At 38.1% G+C, this 16,775-nt stretch overlaps 1 long non-coding RNA gene across 2 annotated transcripts; it reads left to right on the forward strand.

Annotated features, from left to right (window-relative positions):
- The first annotated feature begins 283 nt into the window (after positions 1 to 283).
- LOC126291828 (uncharacterized) lies at positions 284 to 2,741 on the forward strand. 2 transcript variants are annotated; one of them, XR_007551887.1, is made up of 2 exons: positions 284 to 1,653; positions 2,598 to 2,741. It is a non-coding gene; the product is annotated as an uncharacterized LOC126291828 (long non-coding RNA). The 2 variants fall into 2 exon arrangements; XR_007551886.1 differs by having other exon boundaries at positions 284 to 840.
- Positions 2,742 to 16,775: the final 14,034 nt, after the last annotated feature.

Raw genomic sequence — 16,775 nt, forward strand, 5'->3', positions numbered from 1 at the left:
CGAAATTTCTAGCAATTATTGATTTGACTAATTTATGTCAGAAATGAATTGATTGGATACGGTTAATTGAAATAGTACAAGTAATGGGTATAATTTGTGCCATATGCTTAAATTCCTATTTAGATAATTTGTTTGACATCTTTTTTAATGGGACTATATTAACGTTACGCGGAAGAATACTTCGTGCGAAGTCCTGTTGTAGAGAACTTATATGCGCGAACAGTAGCTTACCGTGGCTTAGTGCAACTGATGTTATACCCGTGGACAGTCTGAGGAGGTAAGTTGATGTTAGTAGTATGTGGGTGCTATGGTGGAGGTGATTCCCTAATGAGCTTTAAAGTTCCTAACAACGATGAAAGGTAATGATATACAGGGTGAGAACAAAGTTTTTGCCTTGTTTATAAAAAATTATAACCGTTTGACATAATAAGTTACATTTGATGCCCTTACATCGGTTAGTGTTACTCGTTGTTTTGATCAATGCATGGGGCTAGTGCTCATTATCAGCGACGTGGTCAGTTAGGTCACTAGTTGCTGGTGAAATGGCGTCTAAGCAGGAGAAAGCGCAATGTGTGCTTTAGTTTCATGAAACGTAATCGCCCATCAGTATTCAACGTAAATTTCGGGCTTATTAAGGACGCAGCCCTCCTGGCGTTATATCAGTAAAGAAGTGGTGTGCAACGTTTAACGAAACCCGAAACAAGCAGCGTTGAATATCGCCCTCGAAGTGGCATGCCTCGTGTGAGTAAAACAACAGTTGGTAGTGGTCGGCAATAGTTTCAACGGAGTCCCTCTAAATTAACTCGTCAAGCACCATCACGTGAACTTCAAATACCGCAAGTAAGTGTGGTGAAGATTCATTAAAGGTGTAGGTTTGTATGCTTACAAAGTGCAAATCGTGTAAGCCTTCTGACATGTTGCTGAATTTGCAACTGAAATCCTCAAGAGGATTGATGGCCCTAACGTTTATTTAGTGTATGCTTTATCGATGAATCAACCTTTCATGTTAGTGGAATGGTAAATAGGCATAATGTCCGTATATTGGGTAGGAGTCTCAACAAGCTACTATACAGTTACAGCTAAAAAGTGAACGCTGCCTCATGCATAACAAGGTTTTTGACCGTTTTTCTTCGCGGAAATATCAATAACCGCTAACAGTTACTTTGACGTTTTGCAATAGTTCATTCCCACACAGAAGAATATAAACCATGGATAATTTTCCAGCAAGATGGAGTACTCATATCGCCCACTGGGCTTTGATAGTGCGTGATTTCCTGGATGAAAAGCGGATTGGAAGGAACGGTCCAACATTCTGGCCATCTCGCTCTCCAGGCATTACGCCTCTTGAGGCCTTTTTTTTTTCCTCCTGCGGATATATCAAGGTCAGTCTTCGTCATGGCGACGAACTGAAGCTGCTGTTTGTACTGTGACGGAACGCATGTTACGGAACACCTGTCGGAACTATTAACACTTAAGCTAATAACCGCATCAAATGTAAATTATGTCAAACGGTTTTTCTGTAATTGTGTAATCAGGGCAACACTTTGTGCTCACTTCTTTTTTTTTACATTCCGTGGACGATTCGAGTGAATGATGGTCGAGTTGGACCACGCGACAGGAGCCCACATCGAGCATCTCTTAATGGAGAGATCAGTACGTGAATAATATCCTGCCCCAGCAACCCTTTTAGCAGTTATGGCCGGCTGTAGACAGCAGGCTCGATATTTTTGCCAACAACTGGATAATTTCTTCGCATATGCTGTCAATACCAAAGACACACACGTGAGCAGCAGGATTTTCGGTTGTACTGGATTATGGACCTAATTTTTCCGACACGTCTAGAATTTCTATGTTTAGTCGTACCAACAACAACTAGTGTATTGAAACTGTCATGAGCCAGAGCGTATTTTCGTATCCTTTCAACTACTAATGTTGTATTGCGGCAATTGGCCAATATGGCGTCAAATCCGGTAAGCTTATGTCTGCCTGTTCAGGTGAACTGCTCCAAAAGTAGTTGCAAGGAAATTTAAGCGTCGTATTCTCTTAAACTGGAAAACGTGTTCATGCCCTTAACAATGTAGTGTGGCCCCGTGGATGTTACTGAATCCTCATTGTGTGGTAGGATGTTGGGGGAATAGTATGTTGATGGAAACTATGATTTTTCTCTATTGAACCGATTTTGTGAGCGAATGCCTGAACGAACTAGATCGTCGTAGATATTGGACACTAATTGCCCCCACTAACATATAGACATAAAACCGATTAGCTAACCTATTTTATTTAGTTGTGTCTATGCTGCTGATCCATGTCGCCACGGCCAAGGTTTAGTGACGATGGCGGCATCAGTCATATTGTAGCCGTCAATACGGCTTGTTTTGTAGCTGGAAGCTAGTTTCTAATTTTAAAAAATTGCTGTAGAAAAGAAGTTTTGGTTTTCTTAAACAAGCCAAACTAACAATGAGGAAGTAAAAGTTGAAAGTTCTCGAAGGTGGCTGTGATTAATTAAGCACTCATAGTAAATTCTTTTAAAAGTGAACTTTTCTCTGTTAATAGCTGCATTGACTGTAAAGTACTAAGAGAATGTTTTCTCTTTTCAGTTGCAAGGCTGTGCAAGAAAACTGGAAGCAGACAGTGTAAAAGGATTGGGTTTGTTTTCAGGATTTGTGACAGTTCTTACTCAGTAAAATAATGGCATGTAATAATGTAGAACTTTATTTAATAAAGACTTCCACAAAGTGATAGCAAGTAAAGGTTTTGTGAATATTTGCTAAGTGCCTTATCCTTACCCTAATTTAAGTAAAATTGCTCAGAAGAAAATGACTGAAATTGTAGAAAATTTAATGTTGTTATTAATCTAGATTCCAGCGCTCCTGATTCATGGTGAAACAACATTGTTGATAGTAAAAGAAATAGCTTTGAGTTGTGCTTGTCAACATTGACAGTCTGCAGTTAACTGAAGAACAATGAGATACCAGTGTTTCATATTTTCAACATTGCCAGGTATTATACACAGGTTTGGTTGTCTTGTCCTTGCAGACAAGTGGCAGCTACTGAACATTGACATGACTGCTGTAAAAGTTCTTAAACATTAATACTTTAAATGTAGGCCCAACTTTTAATATCTTGGAATTATGAGCCTTTTAATGGAAACACCATTGGATGCTTATTATACATATGATAAACATTGACATTTCAGGATGTGTTAAAATAGCTTGCAGATTAAGCAGTCAAGTTCCTCATGATAGCTGCAGTTATGGAAATGGAATTTCAGATTTGTTTTGGAAAACGCCATATTTGTGGTATGGTTGCACCTAATCAGATTTCCAATAAATTGAATTCCTGCACTAAGATTAGTCAAGGACATGACAGGTTTGTTATACAGCTGTCCATGAAGTGTGTGTGTGTGTGTGTGTGTGTGTGTGTGTGTGTGTGTGTGTGTGTGTGTGTGTGTGTGTGTGTGTGTGTCATTGGCTAGTGCATCATATACTGTGGATCATTATATGAAGCATGTTGTTGAAGAGGGTAAGTGCCAGTTTCTCATTAGCATTCTAGTATGGAAGCCCCCGAGTAGCAATATTGACATTAGTGCCAGTTATGCTTGGCTGATGGTATTGCAAAAGGAGGGTGTACTGTATATTCTTGTTTGTGCCTTTTATTTGGATTAAAATTTGAGGTAATAACAGCTTTGTGGAAACTTACTGAGTAGTGTATATTTTCTAGTGTCAAACTTAAACGTAACTGCAAAGTTACAGGATAATTTTCAAGCTCTGGGGTATAGCCAAAGTTGTGATATCAGTCCAAGAGAGATGTATACCAGACTGTCGGGAAAAGGGTGGGGTGGGTAGTCCGATATGGTTTCAGTTTTGTGCATTGGCAAGGGAATGGGGTATGACATAACTATTAATGTTCCTAAATTGAATTGTGAGAGAAGGGAAGTGCAGCAGTGTAACACAATAAAATTTGAATCCAGTTAGTGTTTACCTTCGCACTCAAAGTGAGGCTGTGGTGTCAATACCGAAGATTTCTTGGACATTAAAACAGAAGTAACATTCCTGGGCCGCCTCTCTCTCTCTCTCTCTCTCTCTCTCTCTCTCTCTCTCTCTCTCTCTCTCTCTCTCTCTCTCTCTCTCTCTCTCTCTCTCTCGCCCTTTTTTTAAGTGTGTAGTTTTAATTGAAATTGCATTCTTAGTCTAAAAATGTCTCTTTTAGAAATAACTTTGTCACTTACGACTTTTGATACCTTTGCTTGCTCTGTAGCCATATTGTGGCACAGTACAGCCTGGTGATACAAATTTACTTCCCTTGAGCAATCTTTCTTTTATTTCCAGAATTCTATGGCAGTGGTGCTTCAAACGTGCATTTCATGCCCAAGGCTAATGAATTAACTTGCCAGAGTATATCTGAAGTTGACTTTGTAGAATAATTTTTACTTAATTAAAATTTTGGTCTGTTGAGAGTAGAGTACAGTTTTACTAACAGCAGACAGATTAAGGTCATTTCCAAAATTTAACACTGGTTGGGGAAGTCCAACATAGCATTTCTTGTAAGTACTGTTTTTATCAGTTCTTTATATATTTCTTCTGTAGGGTTCTGCAGTGAACAAGTGTCTGTAGGTGTGTGGTTGCTAATGGTGACTGAGGGCCTGTTAAGTTATTGTTAACTCTTGTTTCCTTTACTTGGAGAAAAACTTCCCAGACAAATGTTGTTGCTGTAAACTCGCAATGAAGCTAGTGATAGTTTAAGCTGACACTACATGTAGTGATATATTGCCGTAATAGGTTCATCATAAGAACAAATTTGATGTAATCAAACACAATGTTTGGTCGGAAGTGGTAGCACATGTACATCATGTTACTCTTTGAAGTAGGTCCTACTTATGTATCGGGTATTTTATAACTAGGTTATGTTAAATGAAACCTTGAGATCAAATGTATTAACAGCCATTAACTTTTTTCTTAATCCAACTGTAGCTACGTAGTTTTTATTTCAAAAATAGGGCAATCACAGCCATTGCAGTGTTGTGCTCTGATTACTGCGCTATTAATGCACAATATGAAAATGGCAGAGGCTGCGTTCTGTTGGGTAGTGGAACACTGCTAAAAAGTGCCAAGAAATGGGGTCATAAATTTACTGAGGTAATTGGCTTTGAAATATCCCCAGCAATATACACTGCAGTTGATAAACTAAAACCACATTGTACATGTAGTGCAGTCAGTAGCATAATGGTATGTGAACCAAATGTGATTATTCATGCATTGGTTCAGATATCCCCAGAATCATTCGCTTCCCCCCCCCCCCCCCCCCCCCCCCCCCCCGCACCCCCCATTCAATCTGAAATAATTAAATCTTGTTTCCTGTTATGAATAATGCATGTCTCCTTTCTAATTACATATTGGACGTGAAATTCCTGTTTCCATTTCAAATACAAATTCTTAATTATTAATCTTTTATGAAAGACTGTACATAAAAGTTGTTTAAGGAAAAATAACTTCATTTTTTAAAGCAAAAATGAAAAACCAACTCCTCTTTATTTGGACTATGTCCATTGTTTACTACCATAGAGGTAGTAGATACGTAATGTAGAAACATGAAAGACGATCATTTTCACAGCATTGTGCACATCGTCCAAATGATGTATTTTACATTTTCTACTGTGTCATTACAGTATGAACTCCACAGAAGTGATCTGGAGCCTAGCTGTGGGATGTGGCCCACGAAGTAACAGGACTATTATCATGCTATACGTACTGGAACTAATGCACACAGCTTTTACATGCTGACAGGATATATAATGGCTCGTCATAAAAGAGAGAATGCTTCACGTTGCTGGTTTTGTGGATTCTGTTGTTGATAGGCTTATTATCAACGTAGCAAGTGACATTTCCATAATAGAAATGTGTTTTCGGATAAGGAAGGATCTAAGAGATCACCAGATGACTGACTGTAAGTAATACCTTTCGTATTTCACTATACACTGAAATCTTTGAATACTCCGTTATACACAGCTTATGCAGAAAAATTTCGCATGGTTAATTTAGGAATTTTAATAATTCTTGTTTTAGAGTACTATAGTGTGTTAGCTGAAGTGTTGCAGCTTCATCTAGTCGTGTAAGGAGCATATTGTGGGATATTTGCAGTATATTTCGTTCTGCTTAAAAGTTAAGGACATTACAAGTTGTATTGCTCCTCTGATCATTTCTTTATGGGTGATCTGTAACTGGCCGTGCCACTGCAGGTTAGCTGACCAGTCATGTTGTTCTGGTCTTCAGTCCAGAGACTAGTTTGATGCAGCTCTCCACACTACTCTATCCTGCACAAGCTTTATCTCCCAGTACCTACTGCAACCTACATTCTTCTGAATCTGCTTGGTGTATTCATCTCTTGGTCTCCCTCTACGATTTTTACCCTCCATGCTGCCCTCCAATGCTAAATTGGTGATCTCTTGATGCCTCAGAACATGTCCTACCAACTGATCCCTTCTTCTAATCAAGTTGTGCCACAAACTTCTCTTCTCCCCAATCCTGTTAAATATTTCCTCATTAGTTATGTGATCTACCCATCTAATCCTCAGCATTCTTCTGTAGCACCACATTTCAAAAGCTTCTATTCTCTTCTTGTCCAAACTATTTATCGTCCATATTTCACTTCCGTACATGGCTACACTCCATACAAATACTTTCAGAAATGACTTCCTCGCACTTAAATCTATACTCAATGTTAACAAATTTCTCTTCTTAAGAAATGCTCTCCTTGCCATTGCCAGTCTACATTTTATATGCTCTCTACTTCGACCATCATTAGTTTTTTGCTCCCCAAATAGCAAAACTCCTTTACTACTCTGTCTCATTTCCTAATCTAATTCCCTCAGCATCACACAACTTAATTCAACTACATTCCATTATCCTCGTTTTGGTTTTGTTGATGTTCATCTTGTATCCTTTCAAGACACTGTCCATTCCGTTAAACTGCTCTTCCAAGTCACTAAATCAATGTGTGTGATGCATTGCACAAAACTTAAGCCTTATTATACTTGACAGTACTCAAAACAGCTTGGCTACAGTTCCATGTGAAAAGGAAATACGATCCAGTAAATGTGGAAGAATAGGTAGTACATTTTTAATCTTATGATGAATGGATTATAGGTGGTAATTTTGTTGAATACTTGAACAAAACAAACTGAAAATTCATTTGGAACAAGACTGCTCCTTACTGTGTACTTACTGCTCAGCCAGATAAAATTAACATAACAATTTGTTCACACTACGTTGACTCCTTTTGCAGTTCAGGAGACAACTTCAACTTCTTAAAGTAACCCAACACTGAAGTGTTGACCAATTTGACAGTATTTTCGATAATATAAAGCAACTCATTTTGAGATGTAGGTTTCTTTCCTTAAATCTGCTTTAGTTTATGAAACGTGCAAAACATTGTACATCAGTTTAATGCAGGATTCACACGACATAAGTGCATATTTGGCAGTTAGCAAGCTCTGAGCACTATGGGACTTACCATCTGAGGTCATCAGTCACCTAGAACTTAGAACTAATTAAACCTAACTAACCGAAGGACATCACACACATCCATGCCCGAGGCAGGATTCAAACCTGCGGTCGCTCGACTCCAGACTGTAGAGCCTAGAACTGCATGGCCACTCCGGCTGGCTTCAGTTATCACATTGACTACATGGTGAGTAAGCTTGCAGCTTTGATTTTGTAGAGGATTGCACAGTAAATATTTCCATAGCTGGATGTCAGGGTTGTTCCCTAAAATTGGTATGGTGCAGTAAGACAGAAAACATGTAAACTTTGTATAGTTCTTGGAAACTTACGGTTCTATGTAAGTGGACAATTCAGTAACTCAAAATTATTGGTACAATCTGATTGCTTCTCAACACAGCATAATTCTGTGATGGTAAAAACAAGTTTTTAAAATTGTTGCACCATCAGGAAAGCTATGCAGTTATCACGTAAATGGTTGCTAATGTAACTTTTTTAAATGCAGTGGCTATAATTGTTTTCCCATTTGAGTGTATGGGAACGGGATGCAAATATCAGTCAAATGAAAGAACTATCCCCATTAAATTCCACATAGATACATTTCATAGTTAGTCATAAACATGTACCCAGCTTGAGATACAAAACAGAACTAAAAGTTAACATGGACACTCGATAGAGCAATAATAATCCAAATATGTTGTTAATTGTGGTTGATACAACCTATCAACGCCACAACTCTTATATTTTGAAAGATGTGTTGTTGAATGATTATAGCGGTGTTTGTATAAATGCTCAGTAAGTACCAATGTTGGATTATATTAGTTGCCTTTTTATCCATCATCTTTGTGAACCTGCTTACCCTACTGGTCTAAAAGTGCTCGTGCTCATAGCTACAACTCCATTAGCGAAGTTCTGCTGAAGGGCAGAAAGTTTAACGTGTAATATGACTGGTTTTGAGTTCTTTAGTCTTTAGATTTCAATTGCTAACTTGTCAACTGAATGGGCTTACAGAGGTCCTCCGTTACATTCACCTGCTGAGTTCCTGTATTAGGTATTAAGGTCTGATACAGGCTAGAAGTTGACACTGGTCATATTGTGAGCCAAGGCTAAGAAAGACAGTAAAATTGTCAGTCTTATCATTGGGCAATTAGCCTAATACATGTAATAAAACTAGTTCTGCAGGGCAAACTTTAGTTGTCATTAACAGGCAGTAATGGATAATGGCTTGTAACACAAGCTATAGGCATTACTCACAGAAGTAGGTGAGTTGATAAAAATAGTTATTAAATTAAGCAGTTGTGCAGTGTTTGTGACAGTAAGAAAAGAAAATGTGTTCAAATGAAGTGTGTGCATTTAACTTCCAGCACAGTTAGACTGAGTCAGCTTAAATCTCATCCTAGAAAGTGTAAATTAGACCCAGTTGTGACTCCTGGTTATTTGTGATAGTGGCAACAACATTATAAGACATGAGTGTTAATATTATTTGTATTGGTTTATAACATGGTTTTTGCAGATTTGAGAGCATATATTGCTCCATAAAATTCGCAATAAATATATGCCTTCTTTGGTTTCCTCAGAACTGAGCAAGATATGAAATGGTAAATTATACAACAGAGAACTTGTGAATCTTGTACCAAGCATATTTTTACTGAAAAGTTTTAAGAACAGTGCGGCTAGCAAACAGAAGACTTGACCTTCTGCAGAAAAACATGTATGATATACTTTGTAGAAAGCAGTAATAATGTTTACTGAACAAGCAAGAAATCCAGTTTTATGCAACAATTGCTGCTACAGCAGATCTACAAAAGGTAGGTATCTAACACATACACTTCCGAAGTAATCCCATTTGCAAAAACATTTGTATTTTAGTCAGGGAATTGAAAGACTGCAAATCATTGGACTGCATACAAAATTGATAAGCTGAGGAAAATGTCTAAGTTAACAGACGTGTTTCTTGTGCATGACAATTTCTCAGTCTCTCACTTTCAGTGTCCGCAAACTGAAATTGTTCACTTATTCTCAAGTATAGCTTCGTGAATAAATTTGGTTTGTAACTGAATTGCCAAGATTTGACTATTCTTTACCATGCAGGGGCAGTCATGTCTCCATAATTGTTTGTGATGTGAAAATGTAGCTTTTATTATTTAATGGATAGAAATATAAAACAGATTGATCTTAGGCATAGCTTTCACTGCTGGGCATTGGAGTGAAGTTATCAAGTTGATAATGTTCACAGCACTGTGGCTGTATGTGTTAGATGTGGAACTACACAGACTTGGTAACTCTTGTAGAGCTAAACATTTTGATGAAACATGGCTCCCATATTTGAAGAATACATTGTGATTTGCAGTTAACCAGTTCTGGGTACATTGTGCAATCCTTCAGACTGTACTGACAATTTCTCCAGCAGAATCAATAATTTAGCATTGTAATTATTAAACTAACAAATAGGTGGCATCTGCCAGAAGATTAAAACAAATGGCAATATGAATGAATTGCATATACACATTTAAAAATATCAATAAAAGTAACTAAAATTGTATTTTGATATAAGAACATTATCAGAACTTTTCACTTTTTAGGTAAAAGAATAGTGCAGTAGGCACCTTTGGGAGACACTTGTTAAGTAGCATTGTATTCAGTATAGGTTCATATTGTGTGAACTGCACTCCACCAATATGATGCTTCATAATTTTAATACTAAGAAACTCAGGAATTTGTAACAGTTGTATGATACAGACAGTATCTAATAAATCAAACACGAGCCATCACACAAGGACAGCAGCAGATACTTTTTTTATATTAAAAACGGGTAAGTAGAGGTATTGTCCATTGTTGACATGCATGTAGTTATTTGGTTTGGTGCACAATCTCAACTAAGTGAACTTGTATACCCTCCATTGTAACTAGTCAAAGAGCCTCAATAATTACCTTCGACAGGGAAGAATACCATTAGCTCTTTACTAGAAGAAGAAGAAGAAGAAGCACACTACGCTGCAAAGCATCATGGCACATTACCAAAGTGGAGTGTCACACATGTTTTGCAGCAATAGAACTGTCTCATTTATAAAAGACCAATACAGAAATCAGCTACAAATGTTTCAGCTGCTGCTGAAAATTATTTACTTCCTAAATTGGCCTGTAGTGGTGTGCTTCAGAATTTTGGCAGTGATTTCAGTGTGTATTACGTGCACAGATGGCCTGAAGAACAAAGTAAAATTAACACACATGTAGGTCCTCCCTCCCTCCCATGTACTTGAAATTGAGTGGCACACTGGTTATAGTTTCACAAAATGTATGACACATCAAAGATGTCACATTTCCTATCTTCGGGGTTGACATAGTTGTTATAAATGTTTCTACTGTAATGCAACTAAATACAATGGGAAGCAGGTATACTGTGAGTGGTGGTTATCCCTCATGAGGTAATAGAATAATTGTTAAGCTTAGTACAGTATATCTAGTGATGATACACAGAGTGGAGTAATAGTTAAAATCATATACTAATAGGAGAAAATTCTCATTACTTGTGGGACTCTTGATAAGACTCGGGCAGTGTTGTCTGGTGTGAGTGCAGGATGAAAAAACAGATGTAAGGAAGATTATTTGGAAAACGGCGTGGCATTGATTGCTTTGCTACAATTAGAGTAAAGAAGAAAATAGAAACAATTCCTCCCCCAGAGATTTGTCAAACTAATTGTACGTTAATGGCATATGCAACTAGACTTAAAATGGATTTGAAATACGGGCTTCCAGCCAAAGTAGAAATGACATGTATAATTAAACACAATTGCAGAAAATATAAGAGCTGCAAAGTTACATAATGATGGCAGTAGAATCTAAAATAAGACAGTCAGCGGCATTCAAAGAGGGTGTGGAGAGAGAAAAGTTAGGAAATTACAAATGTTTTGCTTCTGTTCATGTTTGCAAGAAAATATTTCAGTTAACTTATGTAGATATTAAAAACAGACACATCTACTGCCTCATTTAAAATGGGATTTGATGGCCGGTATGTGCAACTATCGGTTAATTTTCCCTTTAACAAATGACGGAATTGCACATGATCAACAGAAAGTGAGAACCACTTATTACAAGAAAATTGATGAGGATCAAACAATAGGCCAAACTTGTATGCAATGAAACTGAGCTGTTAAATTGAGGTCAAAGCATTGTTAGCAATTGAATGTGGGAAGGGCTTGCCATTGGAACACAATCCACGGTGTGCCAATTATAATTTTCAGACACTAGGGTTTCACTCAGTGGGCTGGCAGCATGACAGCAGCAGTTCATTCTGCTCAAACACATGCGCTGAGCTGCCAACAAATCCAGTGTAGGACTAAACCAGTCAGGACCAATACTTGGTCACTGATATTGTTTCAGAGTATTGTCTGTGATAGCGATCGTTTTGTTATTCCGGTATTTCGAGAATAAAGCATATTGTTAGCAGATATTTTTGTTCCATTAGACCCAATCATTAAGCAAGAGGCACCAGTTGTGGATGTCAGCTCCGTTCATATCCTGATAGATATCATTTGTAGATTTCAGAGAAGGAAACACAGTTGGGGTCTAACGCTTCAGCGAAATCTCACTACTTATCGCTCTGCAATACTTGTTGGGTTCTTGCTAAGTAATTTTTGTGGGTTCTGGTTGATTTCAGAATTAGCAGTTAATGGAATAACCAGTGTGAAGGTTTTTCAGTTTTCTTTGTGTAGGCAAGATCTTTGATGTGCATTGTTAATGTGTTTGCTGCTACTCGTGTGATAACTAAAAGTATCAGATATTTTTCCGTGAGTGCGTCTGTGTTGTGAGAATAACGTTCATGTCTGATGGAGTGCACCTGCGTCATTAGCTGTTGGAAAGAACTTGCATATGGCAGCATGGTAACAACTGTCTTAACAGATGGAAAGTGAATCTGTACTGTGGAAATGTGAAGAAGACGTTTGATGTTGTTCCTTGATGGTAGAAGTGTGAATGGACATTAGGAGAAATACAAAAGTGATGCTGTACTGAAGGCATTGAAACAACAGACCAGTTAGAGGAAGAACAGAAGTAACTTTGCACCGTGTGTTAGAGGCACAAGTGGAAGAACAGTATGAATACAGGTTGCCTCCTGATGCATGAAACATCTCACACAGGGACAGTGATTGTTTTCTTGATGCAGGCTAATTTGTGTTAGTTTTGCTTGTGTATTGATATCCTCTTCCAGAAAAAGACATGAAATGCTTTGTTTGAGAACACAGATTATTGGACAGAGATTTGAAAGAAGTTATGTCATGAATGCTTGGAAATGAGTTTTGAACAAAAGAAACATATGCTGTTGAGTTTTGGAGATTTCATTTGGCAAGTAGTAGTGGAATGGCAATGAGATTAAGTTGCTGGTAATCCCAAGTTCTTGAATGTCATGACATTTTCTACGAGCTGGCATTTGGAATTTGTATGACATTAGCTGACGGACTACAGTGGTGCTGCACACAAGGTTAGTGAGTGTGTACTTTTTGAGTGAGCAGACTAAACTGGTGGCCATGTGAGAAGATTTTCTCAGTGTGCTACTACCGTAATGGGTCTTACATGTTTATTGCAGCTCTTTTCAGTGTATATCGGTATAGACAAAAGAACTCAATCCCATAATTGAATGTGAAAACCCCATGTGGCACTAGAGCGAGACTTGAAATGGAAGGTTTCTAGAAGACGTCTGGCTGAATATATTCATGTGATACAATTACTGTGCATTGGAATTGTATAGAAGGTTGACTCACAAATTGTAATGTATTGGGAGGCTACCTATCTACTGGCGTCAGCTCCCATTGGAAGTAAAGGTTTGTGAATGTGTTTGCAGTTTGCTTGTCGAATTCGTTGACTAGTGTAAGAGCTAAGTAAATAGTGCAGGATCACTATTAGTTGCCCTTAGCTATTGTTAAATTTGTACTTTTGACATAGTCAGATCTGTTTAGTGTGATTATTTGCAGTTGGGTGTACTATGTTTAGCACAGGGCGTTGCATCTTTATATAGTGAGAAGTGGCACAGAGCTAGTGGAGAATAGCGTTGTTCTCTCCGAGTTTAGTATTTTGTATGTTCATGAGTAGTTGAGTACTAGGTGGGGGATGAGTGCTACTATGAAAAATGACATAGCTTACTTAATGATGACTACTAGACACGGGATGTGTGTGTTAATTGGGTATATGACGAGTGTTTGAAGTTCTTGAGAAGAATTAGTAACTGTCATTTGCACTTGTAAATAAGTGGCAATAGGAGTACAGTGTTTTGTTATTATTGCAATGCTTGAAACATTTGTTTTACATTCTAACATGTCTTGGTGATACGTGTCTTGCTTTGACAGGATGATCGATGCTAGTGAATATTATCGATTTCACCGATAGCGGATTAAGACAGTGAGGTTTTCATGCAGCGAAGCGTTGGAGAAATTTGAGAGAGCAGAGCTAAGAGTTTTCGAAGCTTGTTGGGAAGTTGTATTTCATAGTTTGGTGCTTTTCTTGAACCGGGTCCATTTACTATTTTTTATGCGGTGAAGAAGCAAAGCAGTGCGTTATCATTAGTATATGCTGAAGGCAGACTTGCAGTGGAGAATAGTTGCTGCACATTGAAGTACCAAGAGGAAATGTTGATGAGGTAAGGAATAGTGTTTGGATACAAAAGTTTAGTCCTAAAGTTATTTAAGGAATGAGAGGGAGATTGAAATTTAATTGTGCATGTTGTATTTGAAGTTATGCAAAGTTTGTGGAGGGTAAATTTGAATGTGACAGTGTCAGAGTGATAGGTTGAAATTTCGAGTTATGTGCGTGTCTTGCTAATTTTTGGATAGTTGGTCGTATTTACAGTGATGTGATTATTGTTTCAATACAGAAGACAATTGCCGTGTTACACCATGCTAATGAGTATACTAGAAAAGTGTAGAAATGTTGTCAGAAAATCTGTATGCTTGTATGGACAATAGTGAGAAAATATTTGTATTGTTAATTTGTTTAAATGATAATATGAATACATGACAGCAAATGTGTTGTCAACTTAATGCCTTGCCTGTTGGCCAGTATGTGCAACTGTTGATCAATCAATTACTCCTTTCAGTAATGATGGGATTGCACATGGAGCTGAACCGTAAGTGGGTGTGAGCCACATATTACAAAATAACCTGAGGAGGATCGAAATACATGGAACTTGTTCGTGCAGTTGAATTGAACTGATAAGTTGTTGAGGTGAAAGCATTGATTTGGACTAGATGTGGGAAGAAAGAGCCCGCAGAAGACTCTCTCTTGTTGTGAGAATTAAATGACTATAACTTGGAGAGACAATTGTTTCTCTCAGTGAGATGCAGTTTGGGAATGACGGGAACTGATTGTGCAGAATAGCATGGGCTGAACTGCTAACGAATCCAGCATAGGACCGAACCAAATTGGATGGATACTTGGTAATTGTACTTAGTGTTTTTGTTTCAGAGAAAGTGGTCTTTGATAGCGATTGTGTTTTGTTATCAGAGTATTTGGAGAATTGTGCTGCATAGTAATGGCAGTTAGATTTTTGTTGTGTTAGATCTAATGATTAACCAAGAGGCAGTAGTTGTGGATGTCAGCTGAGTTCATATACTGATTGACATCTTTTGTAGATTTGTCAGAGGGTAGCTCAACTCAAAGGTGTAACCCCTCAGTGATACATGAGCAGTTGTCGTTGCTGTGGAATTTTAAGTGTGTGTGTGTGTGTGTGTGTGTGTGTGTGTGTGTGTGTGTGTGTGTGTGTCAGGTGATTTAAGGCTGAATGTGTTCTGAGTTGAGAATTTAGTAAGTCCTAGGTATGGCAAATAATGTGTGTTTGCATTACTTCTTGGATCTTTGCTGCGTAATTTTTGTGGATTTTTGGTTGATTTGATGATCATTACGTGATAGAATGTCGATAGTGAAGGTTGCTTCTGTTTTCTTTGTGTAGGCAAGCTCTTTAATGTGCATTGTTAATGTGTTTGCTGCTACTCGTGTGATAACTAAAAGTATCAGATATTTTTCCGTGAGTGCGTCTGTGTTGTGAGAATAACGTTCATGTCTGATGGAGTGCACCTGCGTCATTAGCTGTTGGAAAGAACTTGCAAATGGCAGCGTGGTAACAACTGTCTAACAACAGATGGAAAGTGAATCTGTACTGTGGAAATGTGAAGAAGACGTTTGATGTTGTTTCTTGATGGTAGAAGTGTGAATGGACATTTGGAGAAATACAAAAGTGATGCTGTACTGAAGGCATTGAAACAACAGACCAGTTAGAGGAAGCACAGAAGTAACTTTGCACCGTGTGTTAGAGGCACAAGTGGAAGAACAGTATGAATACAGGTTGCCTCCTGATGCATGAAACATCTCACACAGGGACAGTGATTGTTTTCTTGATGCAGGCTAATTTGTGTTAGTTTTGCTTGTGTATTGATATCCTCTTCCAGAAAAAGACATGCAATGCTTTGTTTGAGAACACAGATTATTGGACAGAGATGTGAAAGAAGTTATGTCATGAATGCTTGGAAATGAGTTTTGAACAAAAGAAACATATGCTGTTGAGTTTTGGAGATTTCATTTGGCAAGTAGTAGTGGAATGGCAATGAGATTAAGTTGCTGGTAATCCCAAGTTCTTGAATGTCATGACATTTTCTACGAGCTGGCATTTGGAATTTGTATGACATTAGCTGACGGACTACAGTGGTGCTGCACACAAGGTTAGTGAGTGTGTACTTTTAGAGTGAGCAGACTAAACTGGTGGCCATGTGAGAAGATTTTCTCAGTGTGCTACTACCGTAATGGGTCTTACATGTTTATTGCAGCTCTTTTCAGTGTATATCGGTATAGACAAAAGAACGCAATCCCATAATTGAATGTGAAAACCACATGTGGCACTAGAGCGAGACTTGAAATGGAAGGTTTCCAGAAGACGTCTGGCTGAATATATTCATGTGATACAATTACTGTGCATTGGAATTGTATAGAAGGTTGACTCACAAATTGTAATCTGTTGGGAAGCTACCTATCTACTGGCGTCAGCTCCCATTGGAAGTAAAGGTTTGTGAATGTGTTTGCAGTTTGCTTGTCGAATTCGTTGACTAGTGTAAGAGCTAAGTAAATAGTGCAGGATCACTATTAGTTGCCCTTAGCTATTGTTAAATTTGTACTTTTGACATAGTCAGATCTGTTTAGTGTGATTATTTGCAGTTGGGTGTACTATGTTTAGCACAGGGCGTTGCATCTTTATATAGTGAGAAGTGGCACAGAGCTAGTGGAGAATAGCGTTGTTCTCTC

The sequence above is a fragment of the Schistocerca gregaria genome, chromosome 9, assembly GCF_023897955.1.
Source record: "Schistocerca gregaria isolate iqSchGreg1 chromosome 9, iqSchGreg1.2, whole genome shotgun sequence".
Lineage (NCBI taxonomy): Eukaryota > Metazoa > Arthropoda > Insecta > Orthoptera > Acrididae > Schistocerca > Schistocerca gregaria.